This window comes from Leiobunum rupestre, chromosome 4 (assembly GCF_980474605.1).
Source record: "Leiobunum rupestre chromosome 4, qqLeiRupe1.1.hap1, whole genome shotgun sequence".
Taxonomy (NCBI): Eukaryota; Metazoa; Arthropoda; class Arachnida; order Opiliones; family Sclerosomatidae; genus Leiobunum; species Leiobunum rupestre.
Window position 1 is genome coordinate 19,962,910 of NC_143387.1, and position 12,927 is coordinate 19,975,836.

The following is a 12,927-nucleotide window of genomic DNA, read 5'->3' on the forward strand; positions in this document are numbered from 1 at the left end:
TTAAGGTTACTTAAGCTAGTAATGAAAATTAGTAACTACAATCACTATGCATAAATCTTTTTGAGATAATCCCAATATTCCAAGTTGAAAAAGCTTTGCTACAGAAATGATAGATTATATGAAATAGGATCAAAAGAAAGATCGACTTACATTTCTGAAAACTTAAGATGAAATATAAACATTAAAAATTATATGATCATTCTTTATCAATTAAACCTAATTTCAAATGTATTAAAAACTTTGCATGAAATGGGCCTTAACCTCTTCATTGATATAGAGAAAAAAATTTGATTTTACCAATCAACAACAAAATATCTCACTGGCTTTCCTTAGCATACAAGTGTTCCATTTTCCACCTTATAAAATTACATATGAAACTGTTTATAAACCTTATTTACACGTTTTGAATTAGTGACCCCATAACTAAAAACTAACATGCACTGCATTAAAATTTGGTCAGATATTTACTATTATATAATAACTACAAGTACACTTCGCAGTTAGGTTTATTTAAAAAAAAAACAGTAATCAAGACACAGTTGTTAGTTATTTTTTTTTAACTAAAACACTCAATTATTCCTTAATTAAGCTTATTGATGTTTAAGATATAAGATCTAGTTGCTGCATATGTTTTTTAGCTAGATCACAGATAAACACTATTGGAGGTTGGTTGACACCAATTTTCAAAATATAATAAGCGGTATGACAAAATAACTTATGCATTAAACATCATTTTCAATAAAATGAAATAAAAAACCAATAACTGTGGAGTGTGAAAAAAAACGGGAGAAGTGAATGTAGCGCGTGAGTATGGAATTTAATATATCACGTCTAATCTTGAATATCCGACTCCACGCTTCAACTAGAATAAACTCCGGGTTTCGCCAGGCTTTCACTATTGGGGCCTGCGATTATATAATTATTAAAGTAAATATAAAATGGTGTCTAGGGGTATAAAATAATAGAGTATGAAGGTTGCCAAGAAATATTTAATTTTAAAGATAGCTTTTAAAATTATTTAAACGATCTAATTAAATAAAATCCTATTCTGTGGTGCACCAAATTCCTTATAATCTAACTTAAAAACTAAAACTACACAAAATTAAACAATATCCATACGTTAACTAATAACTATAACTTAAAACTATTGACAATTTGTGAACGAACCGATGGTGAAACGTTTATAAACTTCGATGTTCTAGCGTCTTTCCTTGACCGGAGCACGATGACTCTCAACTTAAGTGTTTGACCGCATACAACGCGATCGATGCGAGCGCGGTACTCGAAGATATCGAAGGTAACGTCCCGCGAATATTTTACCACAGAGTTGATGATGATGGTTTATCACTGGGACTGGTGGTAAAAGGTCCTCACAGTCAATGTGGACGAAAAGAGATGAGTCCTCGTTTGCGAATCGGATCTCTACAACATTACGCAACGGAACATGGTTTGAACTTGCATATGTTCAACTTCAGTTTGTTTTAGATTTATTCTCTTGAATCAACTGTCTTTACATTCCGACTGTCTTCGATTCCAACGATAATAAAACTGGCCCTTTTCTTCGAATTCTTTTTTAAAAGATCAAAAAACGAACTCCTCTTTTTAAATTTCACGAGTCACGTGTTTTTATTTTTTGAGACACGAGTATCTCGCGTTTCAAGCGCGGACAATTTATTTTAAAAATAAACACATAAAAATGCTTGGCAACCTCCAGTCGAGAATTTAAAGTCAAAATGGGGAAAATTAAGAGATTTTAGAAAGCGTGGCAAATTACCAAAAGTACCATAGTCGAACGGGAATCGACGTATCTGGCCAGATATACGTTGAACACCCGATTAAGTTAAAAACCAAAGCTACTGCCTCCAAGCGACCCGCACTTGGAGACGACTAAATTAGGCCTAACCCAGACGACCATAGAAACTTCGGAAATTATAATTAGTTAATTGAAATAAAATGAATAAATTTTGAAAATGTCCCAAAATTCCACGTTACATGAACTACAGCGGCATCATTGAATTTCATATTAATTTTGGTTGATCCTGATAGACCTTGTCATGTAGATGCCGAGGGTATTTTATATTTTGGCCGCAAATGATTATTTAATTTTTTAATTTAACTTTTTTAATTTTAAAAATTTCTCATTTTCATTGAATTTCATATTGATTTTGGTTGAGCCTGATAGACCTTGTCATGTAGATGCCAAGGGTATTTTTTATTTTGTCCGAAAATGATTATTTAATTTTTGTATTTAATTTTTTTAATTTTAAAAATTTCTCATTTTCATTGAATTTTATATTAATTTTGGTTGCGCCTGATAGACCTTGTCATGTAGATGCCGAGGGTATTTTTTATTTTGGCCGCAAATGATTATTTAACTTTTTAATCTAACTTTTTTAATTTTAAAAATTTCTCATTTTCATTGAATTTTATATTACTTTTGGTTGCGTTTGATAGACCTTGTCACGTAGATGCCGAGGGTATTTTTTATATTGGCCGCAAATGATTATTTAATTTTTAAATTTATTTTTTTAATTTTAAAAATTTCTCATTTTCATTGAATTTTATTTTAATTTTGCTTGCGCCTGATAGACCTTGTCACGTAGGGTATTTTTTATTTTGGCCAGAAATGATTTTTTAATGTAATTTTAAAAATGTCACATTTTTGGGCATTTTCACGTGTTTCGTTGTACCATGGATGGTTGTACTTATTTCCGTCGTGTGTTCGCCGATACCACAGTTTCGGTGTCCTAATAATTTCTACGTGATATTCCTGTACTTTATAACACCATATGTAACATAATTACTCATAAGTATGCCTCTGCAAAAATGCTTATATTCCTTGCGCTATTGAAAAGGTTACCATGAAAATGAAATCATGTGATCGCGAGGCACGAACTAAACTTGACAGGGGCAAAGCCAGAAACGCGGGAGGAATTCTCACTAACTTCCGCTTCCCATCGGTTAAATTGATGACGCGTATTTCGTCACGGAATTGTAAGTGACGTAATTTACGTCATATCCCGTGAACAAGGTTTCATTAACGAAAATGCTTTTATGGCATACTTATGAAGGATTATGTTACATATGATAACACCAATTACAGTTTTTGTTCATTTTCTCGGTGTTTTGTATTTTTGGGCCACAAAGTGATATTCCCGTACTTTATAAAATCAATATCTGCTAAGTTAAATTGCGATGATATAAACTCTACCCGAAAAAGTCCTTCAGCTAATTTTTCGCGAAGGAACTTCACTTTTAAATCTAGATATCTGGTTCTGGCATTGTCTACGTGGTTTTGAATGCACTGTATGGCGGCCTTGTTATCGATGTTGAGTTGAATGTCAGGTCCGATACTGTCTGGGAACATGCTATGACACTCTAACAGGATTCTACGGATGAATAAGATCTCCTTAGTTGCTTCTACGGCTGCCATTAGTTCCGCTTCCATCGTAGATAACGCTATTAATGATTGCTTTGCGGATTTCCAAGCGATTGGGTTCTTTCCACATGTAATGATGTAACCGGATATGGACTTTCTAGATTCTCTATCTGATGCAAATGATGCATCACAATAAACTTGTACGGCCACAGAACCATTGCGTTCCATCCTCAAAACCTTGTCTTTAGTCGTGATGACATAGTTCCATAAATGAACAAGATGACACCATGTTTCTTCGTTATAGTTGTTGCAATATTGCGCTAACGTTGTCACTGCGTACAGAATGTCTGGACGAGTGTGTCTTGCTATATACAACAATGCGCCAATCAAATTGCGATAAGGTACATCTGGTATTTCTTCTCCTGGTGTTGGAGGGTTGATGATGGATTTATGTTTCAATGGTTCATAACATCTTTTAAATGGAATATAGTCCAGCTGTTCATGCAATTTCTCTATATATCTCGTTTGCGCCATCGTTAATCCTTTTTGGTCTTCAGAAATATCGATTCCGAGGAATGTTTTGATTTTTCCTAAATCCTTCAAGTTGAATTTCGAAGTTAGTAATTGCATGACTTTGGCCATAATATTGTCATTTCTTGCGAGGACGATAATGTCATCGACGTAAACAAGAAGTATACTATCCCAAGCAAATCGGTAAACACACTGGCATGATTTGAGGTTGACAAAGCCTAATTCCTTTAGTTCTTCATCCAGCTTGTAATACCAACATCTACCGGATTGGTGTAATCCGTAGAGACTTTTGTGCAACCGCCATACGTATTCATTATTCACCTGGTATCCTTGCGGAATTTCCATATATGTGGTTTCATCGAGATCGCCATACAAGTAAGCGCATTTGACGTCTACATGCTTGTAGGACCACTGTAGAATTACCACCAGAACAAATAACAAGAGTCGGACAATAACCAAGTCGACAACTGGTGAATAGCTTTCGTGATAGTCAATCCCTTTCTTTTGTTTAAATCCTTGCGCCACAATTCTTGCTCTGTGACTGACTATATTTTTCTTTTCATCCCTTTTTCGTACGTACACCCATTTGCTTCCGATGATTTTTTGGTCAGTGGGTCTTTTGACTTGGGTGAACACTTCTCGTTCCCGAAGTGTCGCGATTTCATCGTCCATGGCTCTACCCCAATCGTCTTTATCTTCTGCAGTCGTAGCTTCTCCATAAGTAGAAGGATCATCACAGTTCGCGAAACAAAAATCCAAACCATCAAATCGTGACATTAAATTAATGTCAGGGGTTTCCTCATTTGGTGTTGCACTACTTGTTTGTTTCAGATTACAGATTCCCTCGAATGGGTCCTTGGTAGAGAAATTAATGAGATCGGGATCTATTTCAATATTATTCATTTTACAGAAATCAGTGACTTCTCTTGTGCTTCTGAATTCTCTCTTCCTGTCGCCATATTTATAATAAATGTCGTAATTACCGGCAGTTTTTCCCGATTCCCTTTGCCGTCTTATTCTTGACCATTTGGGTTCCTCTAACTTGCCTTCCTGTACTAGTCGTACTTGTCTTCTCTCGACTTCCGAAGATCCTCGTACAGGAGTTTGAGGATGTACCTGCACTGGCGTTGCAGCTATTCCTGATGTGCCGGGTTGTGGTGAAACTGGTACTGGATGGTTGCTAGTTGATGTAGCTGGCGTGCTATTTAGTCTAGCTGCAACTGTTGCACGTGTAAAGGGTTGCTTGAGGGTGTCGTCTTCTACAGCAAATCGGACGTGAGAATTAATACCGGTATACGTATCGAAAGTCTGGTCTTCATTAAATCTGGCGTTGTCGCACTGAATAATTTTGTTTGTGTCCGGGTTCCATATTCGGTAGCCTTGGGTTGAGCGTGCGTAACCCACCAGCACTCCTTTTCCAGCTGTATCCGAAAATTTATTTTCCCTCTTCCCCTTCGGAATAAAATAATGAGTTATGCTTCCGATTCGTTTCAGATACTTCAGTGAGGGAGTTCGTCCAAATCTTTGTTCGAAAGGTGTCTTATTCTCAAGTTTCTGCTGTGACAAACGATTCTTCAAATAGTTGAATGTGTACAACATTTCCACCCAGAATCGAGGATGCAGGTGGCTGTCTTTGAGCATAGCTCTGATTGAATTTAAGGCTGTGCGGTTGTAGCGTTCCGCTATTCCATTTTGTTGTGGGGTGTAGATGTTTGTCCGTTGATGTTGAATACCAATATCATTGAGGAAGGTTTGCATTTTTCCGCTACAATACTCCATCCCATTATCGCTTCTGATACTAATTACTTTCTCCCCAGTTTGTCTTTCCATTTTTGTAATATATTGTTTCATTTTGTCAAACACTTCCCACTTATGAGTCATCGCTTCGACCTCGGCCCATCGTGTGTGGTCATCGATAAACGAGATGAAATATAGGTTGCCAGATCCGGACTTATATGCGGATGGTCCCCACACGTCTGTGTGTACCAATTGTAACACTTTCTTTGTGTTTATCCCTGACATTGGTTTTCTTGGTAATTGAGTCGTCTTCGTTGCAGTACATATATCACAGGTAAACGTTTGTTGCTTCTTGAAAGCTGGTAAGTTTCGAGCGCTTCCTTTACTTGCCATATTGATAATGGTATGTATGCTGTGATGACCTAGACGTCGGTGCCATAAATCCAATAAATCTGCGTTAGTATCATCAGCAAGGTTATATTCATGCATCGTAACATCTGGCATTTCGCCAGTGTAGACATCCCCCTTCATTCTATATAAGCCATTTGATCCTTTGAATGATAATATTTTCTCTTGGTTACTATTTTGAACTACAAGTTCCATATTTCCACCAGTCCAATGATGTCCGGCTTTATCATTCTGATAACCACTTATTAGGTTTCGTCTTCCATTTGGTGCAAACCCAACATTCTTTAGCAGTAGGACTCTATCTTGTCCATCTACTTCGTGTTTGATAACAGCATCTCCTAAGCCTGTGATAGTGAACGTTCCATAATATGAATTCATCGTTATTGGTGACACATCACGGTAATTGGTAAGCCATTTCTTGTTATTACATAGATGCGCTCCAGCTCCCGAATCCCATATCCATTCATTTGTTTCCGACATATATTCTTCTGCGCTTGATACTGTAGCAACATCAAAAGTTTCTTTTTTTCGAAAAGGGTGATTGTATGTTTTCCTTGGTTTTCTGCAAATCTTCGCTAAATGCCCTATCATTCCACAATTGAAACAAGTCCTTGTTTCTTTTCTTTTCATCTGGGTATATCCCTTTGTAAACCCCTGAGTTGCCATTATATCCGAGTGTTTATTATTTCCATCGCCTAGTTCTCTCATCCGTAAACGATCCGCTTCGGCAATGATCGCCATCTTTACTTTGTCAGGAACAAAGTCAGCATCGTTCCATTGATTAATATTGAGAACTATTCCATTAAATTCCGCTGGTAACTCGTAGATCATCTGAAAGGCTATTTCGCTATCTGGAATTGGTGCCCCAACTTCAGCGAGAGATGCCGCAGCTTCGGTAACTCTGTTCAAATATGTAAGATCTATCTATATTGAATTGGCAAGACAGTTTGTTATTTATAAATCTCTATTTAATTATAGTTAAATCTAATATACAAAAATAGGTATGATCTCTACTGACCTTAAAAACACAAAAAAGAGAAAGTGAAAGTAAAAACAAAAAAAAGTATAAGCAGACGACAGATAAATATAGTTTCAGTTTAGAACAGGGCTAGACATAAGTACTTTTCCTATGCAAAGTAATAACTATTTCTAACAAACTCCCCCTTACTTTGACATAGGTAAAATTAATATACAAATATACATATATATCAACTTATTCCCCCTTTTTTTTTTTATTTTGTTAACTTTAACATCATACAAAATTCACTATGTTTTCTCTTAGGAAGAATTTTAGTAAAAATATCTGCCATATTTTCATTGGTATTTACATAACTAAGTTTGAATAAGTTGTTGTCAATACACTCTCGTACATAGTGATATTTCATCTGAATATGCCGCGATCTATTATTTTCTATCTTATTTTCAGAAAATTGTATTGCCGCTTGGTTATCACAATAAACAATCGGCTGTCCAAAAGTTTCTTCTAATTTGGCTAATTCTAACAGTTCTTTAACAATACTAGTTAACCATGCAATCTCTTTTGATGATTCTGCTAAGGCAATGTACTCAGATTCCATTGATGATAGGGCAATGTTCTGCTGTTTCACACTTCTCCAGCTTATTGGACTGTCACAGATATTAATCACAAAACCGCTAGTAGATTTTCTATCGTCTAAATCCGATCCCCATGATGCATCGGTAAACACACTGAGATCAACTTTGCTGAATCCATGATAATGAAGACCGTAATGGCTGGTCTGACACACGTACTCCAACACTTGTAATAAGTAATTCCAATGTTTCTGACCAGGATTTGACGAATAACGTGCTAAACTTGCTACTACAAATGCTATATCTGGTCTAGTACGCTGCGATAAATACAATAAACTACCAATGAGTTGTCTGTATGGGTAATTATTATTCGGTTCTGGTGTACAGTCTCTATTTGACAATGATATCCCAACGGGTAATGGTGTCTCCCTTTTCTTCTCAGTTTTGATCTTGAATGTTTCCTGTAATTTCTTCACGTAGCTATTTTGATGAATATATACTTGTCCTTTTGAGGGAAATTCAAATTCAATCCCCAAAAAGTAACTTAATTCTCCTAAATCAGTCATTTCGAATGTTGCTTGTAGTTGTGTCTTTAATTTCTTCATAACGTGTGTATTTGATGCAAGTACAATTATGTCATCAACATACACTATCAATAGTCCAGTCAATCCAAATCTGTAGATACAGTTGCATCCAAAAAGTCTTTTATATCCAAGCTGAAGTAACTGATTATCTAATTCAGAATACCACTGCTTTCCACTCTGCTTTAATCCGTAAAGAGCCTTCTTTAGCTTCCACACATAATCTTCTTTTCCCTTTTGAATATATCCAGCTGGCTGTCTTAAATAAAGTTCTTCTTCTAATGATCCATATAAATATGCACACTTCACGTCCATGTGGGAGTGTAGCCATCCGAGACATGCAATAAATATCATTATACATGCTCTGATCAGGGTAAAATTTACGACTGGAGAATAAGTCTGATTAAAGTCTCTTTCAGGAACTTGAGAAAAACCTTGGGCAACTAGTCTGGCTTTGTATCTATTGATTTCTCCGTTAGAATTCTTCTTAAGATCGTACACCCATTTTGCTCCAATTATCTTCTTATTAATTGGTTTTGGAACAATCTCAAACACTTCTCTATCTTGAATGATATTAATCTCTGTTGTCATGGCTTCTTGCCATTTTTCACTATTTGGACTTCCAATTGCTTCGTCGTATGTTGAAGGTATTACTACACATCGGGCTTCAACATTTCCAGTAGATTTGAAAGTAAATTCTTTGGGGTTGTATTGTTCTCCTCTATCTGCTAAGTATCGCTTCATTTCAGGTTCTGATCTGATTTTCTGATTTGTAATGTTATCATAGTGATAAACGTCAATTCGATCACCCTTTTTTCTGAGTATTTCTTCTCGTCTCCAACGGGGTATTATGGGTTGTGGAGGTGGTGGCTCTGGTTGTGCTCCTACTTCATCTCCTTCATCAGTATTCTCATCGTCCGATGAGTTGTCCGACTCTTGCGATTTATCATCATCTGACGATTCGTCTTCATTATCTTCTGACCATATTTGCTTCACTGGCTCATATGTTTCTTCTCTGGTTTCTTTAAGTATTTTAATACCTAACTTGCTCTCGTCGAAAGAAACATGTTTGGTTTCTAGAACTTTTCCTTCTGCTGGAAACCATATGCGATATCCTTTAGTATTCATAGCATAGCCTACCATGATACCAATCTTCGCTCTCTTCTCAAATTTATTACGGTGAGGTTGTGGTACAAATGCGTAAGCTACGCATCCATATCGCTTAAGATGTCGTAATGAAGGTGACGTGTTTCTCCATCTCCCTTCTGGTGTGATATTTGGTAGTTTCGAATGAGGTAATCTGTTTGATAAATACACTACTGTATATAATACTTCTCCCCACATATAATGCGGTAGTCTTGCATCTTCAAGCATTGCTCTAATTCCTTCTAATACTGTTCGATTATATCGCTCTGCAATGCCGTTCATTTGAGGACTATATGTGTTCGTCCTTTGACACACAACTCCGTCCTTTTTACAACCTTCCTTGAAATAATTTGCACAGTATTCTAAGCCATTATCTGTGCGTATTTTCTTGAGTTTCAAACCAGTTTGTCTTTCTGACATAGCCTTATATTCTTTATATTTATCATATGCTTCGCTTTTATTCTTCATAATATAAACTATTGCCTTTCTAGTATAATCGTCTATGAAACTGATAAAATATCGTGACCCACCTTGAGATATAACAGGTGAAGGTCCCCAAACGTCACTGTGGACAAGTTCTAATGGTTGTTTTGTAGATATATCAGGTATAGATTTTGAGGCGGCCTTTGTTGCTTTTGCTACTTTACATGGTATGCAGTGGTCAATTTCTCCTTTAAATTCTGGTAATCCGTGAGCCATATCTTTTCTCTGCAATTCCTTCATCCGTTTGATTGAAGGATGTCCTAATCTTTGGTGCCATCTTGCTGTATCAATTGTTAGACTCGTGTTACATCCACCCTTCACTGAGAGTTCCTTCCTGGGTTCTTCTCTACTTGGAATGTATGCATCAACAACATAAAGATTGTTTCCGGTTAAGGTGGAAGATAAAACCAACGTCTTGTTCACACCGTATACTTTAATCGAGCCATTAACTATTATAATCTTACATCCTTTATTATCAAATCTTCTGGCTGATAATAAATTTCTATTATACTGCGGAACATAGAATACATCTGTCAAATGAATGAGATTATCTCCATAAGGTGTTTTTACCACCATATTTACGACCCCAGTTCCAAAAGCTTTTGCTTCACCTTGAGCAATATCAATGGGTACTTCTATTTCCTGATATTCAACGAACCAGTCTCTTCTATGACAAAAATGGTGTGTAGCACCACAATCAAAAATCCAAGAATCTTTATCCGATGTTGAAATCATTGTAGTAGCTAAATATGCATTTCCATATGAATTTCCATTATCCCAATCGCTGCTACTGCTTGCATAACTGTTTCTAGTTTGATTAGCTGACCTTTGATTGCTCGGATAATTTGATCTATTTCCTTTCTGATTTACAGTGCGGCCTCCAGTTTGAATATTTGCATGACAATTTCTTGCTATATGACCAGTTTTTCCACATCTATAGCATTCAAAACTTTGACTAGTATTCTGATTCCCTTGATAGCCTTTGAAATTTCCACGCTTTTGTTGTGCACCTCTATTTTTCTGTTGATTATTCTGATTGGGTTGAATGGACATAAGTCCAGTCTTCATATCTGTTCTTTCTTCCTCTTGGTGTACTAGTTTCTGTCTTTCATATTCGGCTATAAGGAGGTTTTTGACTTTATCTGGAGTAAACTCTTCATCATTTAGTTGATAAGCTCTTTGAATCGTGTTCTCATATTGGGCGGGTAATTTACAAATCATCTGGTATGCTATTTCGTCTGGAGCTAAAATACGTCCTGCTAATTCCAATTGTTCCGCTGCAGCACTGATTCTCCCAAGATATCCTGACATGCTTTCAGGTACATTATATTTCAGACTCAGAAAATTCAATCGTAATGAAGCTATTCGTGCTCGTGACTTTGGTTCATAAAGGTCTTTAAGTGCGTTCCATACTTCTACGGCTGTTTCATATTGTGATACTAAATTCTTATGCTGGTCATCTACTGCCAGAGCTAATTTTGATAGAGCTTTTTGTTTTCTGGTTTCATATCTCTCTTTTACTTTAGAATCTGCTTCTTCATTTGGTTCTTCATCTGTTTCATCTATGATCCCCCATAGCCCAAAATCTAGCAGAGCCATTTTCATATTAAACTTCCAGTTTACATAATTCTCATCATTTAATTTATTAAATGAAAATGATGTTCCAAGGGATGTCAAGGAATTATTCTGTTTTTCCATTTTTAACTTTAATCTGTTTTGTTCATTTCCATTCTGCACTTTCACTAAGCTAAGCCTAACTCAAACACTGCCAATTCACAAATAAATCTTTTCTATTTTATTTATTCCATATTAACCACGCTTTCTGCTACCAATTGTAAGATCTATCTATATTGAATTGGCAAGACAGTTTGTTATTTATAAATCTCTATTTAATTATAGTTAAATCTAATATACAAAAATAGGTATGATCTCTACTGACCTTAAAAACACAAAAAAGAGAAAGTGAAAGTAAAAACAAAAAAAAGTATAAGCAGACGACAGATAAATATAGTTTCAGTTTAGAACAGGGCTAGACATAAGTACTTTTCCTATGCAAAGTAATAACTATTTCTAACAAAATACAATTCTATTCTTTCTCCCTTCGCGGGTACACATGTTATGAATGTTCTTCTAAGCATCGCTCTCCTAGCTCTGGAAACTGGTTCATAAGTTTGCTTAAGTAAATCCCAGGCAACTGCTGGATCTGTCGCAGTTCGAAGTAGTCTCTTAATTTGGGGTTCCAGAGTCAGATATAGAAATCCCATTGTTTGTGATTTCTTCTCATTGTGTGCAGTCAGCGAAGGTATAGTGGTTGGAGCTACTACTGTGGAATCTATAAATTTGTCCAAACCCTTGGCAGCCAAGGCCATCTTAACATCAATTTTCCAGTCAGCATAATTTGTGCCGTCTAATTTCCGAAATGTGAATATATCTTCACTTCTTGATGCCATGTTCATCTACTAAGCCTTTCCTATATATCACTTCAGTCATTGATCATTAGAACAGGAGACTCTTAATCTTTGTTGCTTATAGCTATAAATGACTGGCTCAGGCTTAATTAAACATAATAATAATAATGACACAAGCTCTCTGTTTGCTTTCAACATTCATACTAAAGTTTTAATCATTCACACTTGCACATATATATTCATTATGAACTAAGGTTAAGCAGACGCCCTAGCAGACGACACTTTCGTCTCCAAGGGGCTAGACATATGTGGAGCAGACTAAGGATACTACAATTTACGTCATATCCCGTGAACAAGGTTTCATTAACGAAAATGCTTTTATGGCATACTTATGAAGGATTATGTTACATATGATAACACCAATTACAGTTTTTGGTTCATTTTCTCGGTGTTTTGTATTTTTGGGCCACAAAGTGATATTCCCGTACTTTATAAAATCAATTACAGGTTTTGTTCATTTTCTAGGTGTTTTGTATTTTTGGGCCACAAACGCTTATTTCAGGTTGATATAAAAAGTATATACTTGATGCGTAAGGCTTGGTACTGTCCTCTAGGTCGCGTTATAGATGGCCCATCGCTTTTTTTAGTATGGGGTTGGGGAGGCGCCAATACGGGGAGTTACTATTTAAGTTGATACGATTTC

The 12,927-nt window shown here is 36.1% G+C and overlaps 1 protein-coding gene across 3 annotated transcripts in view; it reads right to left on the reverse strand.

Annotated features, from left to right (window-relative positions):
* The window catches only part of Nup93-1 (Nucleoporin 93kD-1), a 33,731-nt gene that overhangs the window by 8,886 nt on the left and 11,918 nt on the right, over nucleotides 1–12,927 (reverse strand). The window lies entirely within an intron of this gene.